Here is a 7,094-nt window from a genome sequence, read left to right on the forward strand (position 1 = left end):
CAGGTATTTGACTTCTTCCTGGAGATATTTCGCTTTTGTTGGATTCAGTCTGTATGGATGTTGTTTTACAGGCTTACTGTCCCCAACATCAACGTCGTGATAGATGACGTTTGTCCTCGTTGGAACATCTTGAAACAGGTGTTTATATTCATGGAGCAGTTCTTTCACCTGTTGTTGTTGTTCTGGCTGGAGGTGTGCCAACTTTGTAGACTCCAGCTTCTCCAGGATTTCTGAGTTCTGAAGCTTGACCGAGCCCAGCTTTGAGTTTAGAGTATTTTCACTCAAGTCAGTTTCAGTATCACTATCTTCATAATGGCCAGAACTGACTGTACTGACAGGCTTTGTTTTAGTAGGATTATCCCTATCCAAATATGGCTTAAGCATATTTATGTGACATAGCTGTTTTTGTTTTCGCCTGTCAGGTGTTATTATGATGTAATTTAAATCACTCAATTTCTTATCGATTAGATATGGCCCAAAGTAACGAGCATGGAGTGGTTTGCCAGGAATTGGAAGTAGAACAAGAACTTTTTGACCTGGTTTAAACTTCCGTTTTGAGGTGCTTTTATCATATTTGGTTTTCATTGACTGCTGAGATGACTCAAGATTTTCTCTGGCTAATTCACATGCTTTAGAGAGTTTTGTACGAAAATCTGACACATATTGCAAAATATTCAGACAATCATCATCGTCTGATAGGAATTTCTCTTTAACGAGCTTAAGTGGGCCACGGACTGTATGTCCAAATACAAGCTCAAATGGGCTAAAACCAAGAGACTCTTGAATTGACTCTCTAACAGCAAAGAGCAAAAAATGAATTCCTTCATCCCACTGCTTCTCTGTGTCAAAACAGTAGGTCCTAATCATGTTTTTCAAAGTTTGATGAAATCGCTCAAGAGCACCTGACTTTCTGGATGATAGGCGGATGACCTATACTGTTTAATGCCTAGCTGATCCATTACTTGTTGAAAAATTCCAGACATAAAGTTCGAGCCTTGATCGGACTGGACACATTTAGGGAGGCCAAATAAAGTGAAAAATTTGACTAAAGCTCTCACTATAGTCTTTGTCTTTATATTTCTCAGTGGTATGGCTTCTGGGAACCGAGTTGATGTACACATTATTGTCAGCATGTACTCATTTCCTGATCTTGTTTTTGGTAGGGGCCCAACACAGTCTATTAGTATCCTACTAAATGGTTCTTGAAATGCAGGAATTGGCTGTAAAGGGGCCTTTGGAATGGTCTGATTTGGCTTTCCTACCATTTGACATGTGTGACAAGTTTTACAGAAATGTGCTACATCCTGCCTGAGATTAGGCCAATAAAAGTGACTGAGAATTTTATGATAAGTTTTCCTGACTCCTAAATGACCAGCCCAGGGGTTTTCATGGGCCAGGCGCAATATTTCAGCACGATAGGGCTTTGGAACCACAATTTGATGTTTTATAGCCCAATCGTCATCAACCAAGACATCTGGAGGTCTCCATTTAGACATAAGAATACCAGATTGTGTGTAACAGGAAGCAGAGCTATCTGAAGTTTCACCTTCATCATCTACCCTGTCAAACAAAGACAAAATATCTGGGTCTTTGTGTTGTTCTGCAATGAGATTTGATCTAGAAAATGTCTGACCTTGGTCAGCAGAAGTTTTACTGGAAGTTTCAAATCCACGAGGGATAACGGAATGATCCGTGCCAAACACCTGACTGAGAAAGGTGTCATTCAAGTCAACATCTGTGACATTATTTTTGAGAATATTTTGATTCTCAGAAGTTTTCTTTGACATGGCTCGAGTAATAGCACATGAAGGAAATAAATCGGGTATCTCTTGTTCAATTGGCTCTGGATCCTGATCTAAACTAGGATTATCAGTCACAAGTGGATTAGTAATGACCTTGTCCCCAGCAAGGTCGTTTCCGAGAAGAAGGTGAATCCCTTCAAAAGGCAAACAAGGCCTAATACCTAAAGTCACAGGTCCAGAAACAAAGTCCGAAGACAAATAGACATTATGGAGAGGAACAGGAATGTAGTCATTACAATCTACCCCCTTAATAAGAACTTTAGAACCTGAAAATGACTTTTCAGAAAACGGCAGGGTATCTGCCAACAAAAGAGACTGGGAAGCCCCGGTATCTCTTAAAATTTTGACAGGGGTAGCGGAAGAGAAATCACTAGAAAGTGATATAAAACCATTATGAATAAATGGCTCGAAAATACCCATAATGCTATCTTGAGAAGAATTGACCTTGACCTCATTAATTGGGGATAAGAGGGGTTTAACCTCAGAAAATGTGTTGCACACATTATTAGACTCTAATTGAGTTGATGAAGAAATAAAGCCGGTGGGCTTAGATCCACTTTGACCACTTTGACCTTCACGTTTTCTTTTCAATTTGAAACAATCTGACATTAAATGGCCGTCTTTCTTACAATAATTACAAGAAAGTGTACCGAACTGTTTGTCAGAAGGAGATTGAGACTTGGGATCTGATGATGTGGAAGTGTTACTTGAATTTTGTGAACTGTTGTCATTTGATTTCCTACTCTCCTTTGAAAAATTCTTGGATGAAAAGGAGGAGTTAAATTTACCTGCATTGTTTCTGTATGGAAAGGACTGGGATGGTTTGCTGAGAAATGAAGATTTGTGGGTCAATGAATAATCATCGGCCAAACGTGCAGCAACCTCCAATGTATCTGCCTTTTGTTCATTGATAAACGTCTTGATGTCACTCCGGATGCACCTTTTAAATTCCTCAATCAAAACAAGCTGTCGTAATTTGTCATAATTCTGACTGACCTTTTCAGAAGAACACCAACGATCAAACAGTTGTTCTTTTGTTCGAGCAAATTCAACATAAGTTTGATCCTTCACCTTCTCACAATCCCTAAATTTCTGACGGTAAGCTTCAGGCACCAACTCATAACCCTTGAGAATTAATTCCTCACAGAATCATAATTTGAAGCCTGCTCTACTGACAACTGAATGTAAATTTCTCTGGCTTTACCCACCAAAGCACTCTGCAAAAGCATAGACCAGGACTCCTTAGGCCAATTCAGACTCTGAGCAATTTTCTCAAAATGAAGGAATATTTATCAACATCCTTTTCTTGGAAAGGGGGAACTAACCTGAAATGCTTAGTGATGTCAAACTTGTCTGAAGGGAAGAATTTTCCTGACTGTCCAAGCTCTAAACGTTTTATTTCTACCTGCAATCGCTGTTCTTCTAATCGCAATTCTTTTTCTCTCTGTCTTTCTTCCATTTCTAATCTTTCCTGCCTTTCTTTTTCTTTCATTTGTAATCCATTTTCTTAATTTCCAATCTGCCTGTATTTCTAGTTTTCTTAGTTCAAAAGTAGACTCGGGCTCATAATCTTTCAAGGTGGATTCCTCAAATTGGCCTAAATCAACTAAATGTTTTGCAATAATGTACTGTATTTCCCTCTTGCGCATGGATCTTTTGACTTCTACTTTAAGGAAATTGGCCAGTGCTATGAGGTCATCTTTTCTGAGGGAATCAAATGTGTCCTGATCAAGGTCATCCATTTCCTCTGGTTTAAATTCCGCCATGATTAAATTTTGCTGAGTTCACAGTATACAGTAGTTTTGAAAAGGCTGGCAAAATGTTGTCAAACGGCTCAAAATGTTCGTCTCCCGGACGAGCCCCCAATTTGTTACGTGCAGAGAAAACGAACAAAAGGGTGAACTCAGCAGTTAACGTTTAAACAAAATTTATTACGAAAATAAAACTAATTGCTAAGTCAGGGATAGAGTACAAGCTTTAAAAGTGTACAGACTACTTATCTCAGCTGGGACGGCAAAGCTCCAGTCTCAGAGTTGTAACAGTCAGTTGGATGAATGAACAGTCCTTGCAGGCTTGAAGCTGCACAAAGTCCACAGTATAAATCCAGCGTTGGCAGTGAAGGTCTTGAAAAGTCTTGAGAATGACTACTGCTGGAGTTTAGTAACACACAAGAGACACGATCCCAAAAGTCTGACTGGAAGCTGAGCACGTCCCTTTTATAAAGGCATATAAGAACAATCTAGAACTTTTATTGACATGCTAATTACTGTTCTAAAATTATCTCCCTTACACAACTAATCAACTTTCCAGAACATTCCAAACATGACTAATTGAATCCAAGGTTGTGAGGTCATTAAGGGCAGTGACCTTGAGAATGTTCTAGACCAATTGAACTCAGGTCATGATGAGTGTGGGGGGAATGACCTACATAACACAAGTCTTTGTAATTTTGTTTACAGAGCATTCAAGGTCAGACAAAATGCTTGAATATAGTTTTATACATGTGTACTACTGTTTTCACTGAATCGTTGCTGTGTATTGTAACTTTTACAGCACTTTTATATTACCATGCCCTGCCCGTCGCATTTGATTGGTTGAGCTGAACCACGTGACTGGCCACAAAAATACAGTAATGGTTTGTTTACATGCCCGTGAATATGAATAATAAGATTAACAACTCAAAGTATCGTAACTTTACAGCTCAAACGTAAATCATAATCAATCACAAAATAAAGTGGAGCACTTGTGGGTCAAGTTGAAATACTTTTTTCTGAAAACATCTCCGGATTTGCCAATTTTTTAAAGCGCGCGTGACAGTGCGTCGCGTATTGTTCAGTTTGTGGGGTCCAGTTGTCGTTCGCTCCTGAAATTTTCGGAAATTTTGACTGTTTTCTTGGGTTCGCTGATACATCATATTCGGCTATATCATAGTTTTGGGGACTTGAAAATTTTGTTCATATAGATGGGGGATTTAAATTTATGGGGGGTATTGAGGGTGGATCTGACAAAAATAAAGTTTCAATCGCGATTCCTCCAGCCCCCTTCACCAATATTTGTGAAAGCAGTCCAGAAAACCCAGCTGTTTGCGTATGGTGTACGCAACGTTAACGGGGCTAATTAGCAGGAGGCATTGAATTCGCATACGTAGCAAGGGTGGGGAAACTTTAATTTTGGGTATCGTTGAAACTGGAACGAAAGGTCTATGCACGAACGGAGACAGAGAGAAGGTTTTTGTTTTATCAGGGTTTTATGAGGTCTATGAAGGCAAACTCATTTAGTGGAGAGAGAGAGAGAGAGAGAGAGAGAGAGAGAGAGAGGAGAGAGAGAGAGAGAGAGAGAGAGAAGCGGGGAGTGTGGTAAGATGGTGGGCGGTATTTATAATGAAGAGCAGATGAGATTATTTTCTACTAGATGAAGTGGACTTTGTCAGCAGTGAAACCGTGGAACTAGTGGGGAAATTCTTCAAATCACTATTGGAGGGGAGTTGCAATCCGGCTTTCACATGGCCTTCAATTTTAATTTTGTTCAAAATACCATACACAACATGCACAATAAACTATAAACATGGTTCATGTTCTTAAAATCATTTTCTTTGTCCTGTTCATACTTCGTTAAAGTCACCGGCCTGAAAATAACATGAGGGAGGGCTGGTCCGATTTGGGAGAGGGCGACCATTTTTCATGCCACAGTTTCGGGGGGGGGAATATTTTATTTCGTGCATGAATCATGATTAAGATCACCAATTTTTTGCAAGAATACGGAAAAGAGAACTAATAGGCCTATAATTTCAAGATACTACACTATGATACTTTATTTGATCCTCTGGCATATATAGATCATATAGATCATGAAGCACTCTATATCTGATTGTGTAGTTTTACTGTCAATACATCATCAGTGTAACAGTTCAAATACACATAAACATTCACATGACTTTTCAAAAAATAAATATTACTTTATATAAAACATCTCTTATAATCCATAGTCAAACATAAATATTGACAACAAACATGAATAGCTAAGCCTCAAAAAAAATGTCAAGTTTATTTAATGAAAGTAAAATAATCTCTTCTGTGAAGTCTTAACCATATAGAAATAATAATTTATGATTTAATGTTAATTAACTTAATATTTTGACATTACTTAATAATGTAAACCTCACGAAAATTTATCTCAGCGCGTGTTCCCCATCGTCGTAAACCACGCGCTCTTTTACGGCAATAGCTCAGCGCTGATTTTTGCGTTGGTCAGCGGAGCGGAAATTATTGCTTTGGCTCGCGAGAATGGTGTTCCGGACTTTTTTTGAAAAAGATAAATTTATTTCCACATAGTCACAAATAAAACAAATCTACATAACTGTGAATGCATTAAAATTACAATGCGTCTTGTCTGAAAACAAAAAACCAAATAATTAGCTGTTTAATTACAAAGATCATCATATGAATGCATTCAGGATGCATTCTTCTCCTTCAAGTCTTACAAGGCTTGAAAACTTTGTGATAAAATCCTCAGTTTTGTTCATCATCTTATAAGTGAAATACAATGTATTCATCCATGAGGAGAGATAACATTTCAATTGCATGACATAGGATTGAAGGGAAACTTTAATCCCATCAAGAGTAACCGAATTTCGAATATTCCAAACTGTATATTTTACAAAGGAAGTAATACAGTAAATAATGTCAGATGTTGCATTATTATCATTTTCGATTCCTGCAATTGCTAATCTTTTGATATTGATATTATTATCAAAGTTGTGTTTTCTGACAAAGAAAGAAATACATTTCTGCCAGATTTCTTTAACATATTTACACTCAAATAAGAAGTGTTCCAGTGTTTCTTCTTGGCAACAAATATGGCATTCCCATCACTTAAATTGAAATTTTTGGCCAAGCTTCCTGTGACTAGGCCTCGATGGAAAATCTTCCAAATTTAAAACATTTACTGAATTGCTGACAATTCCTGTTGAAGTAAGACGGCTGAATAGAGTAGCTTTGTAACTGTCAGTGAGACTTAGATTCTCAACCCATTTTTGACCAATCTGACCTATGACTGCATGCCAATTTCTTATCAACTAATTTCAATAAAGTGACTTGGTTTTGACATCACTTTTTGTCAGACCATAATTCTCTAAGTCTAAAATATCATAGTTTTCTTCATTTTGGATGTTTGAAGAGATGATTTGTTTCCAGGAATCTGGAATAGCATTGAGGAGTGTTTCATACTCTGTCTTGATTTCCTCTTGCACATGTCTATTTGTACCTCCTCTAATTTTTGCAATTATTTCCCATT

The sequence above is a fragment of the Ptychodera flava genome, chromosome 16 (assembly GCF_041260155.1).
Source record: "Ptychodera flava strain L36383 chromosome 16, AS_Pfla_20210202, whole genome shotgun sequence".
Lineage (NCBI taxonomy): Eukaryota > Metazoa > Hemichordata > Enteropneusta > Ptychoderidae > Ptychodera > Ptychodera flava.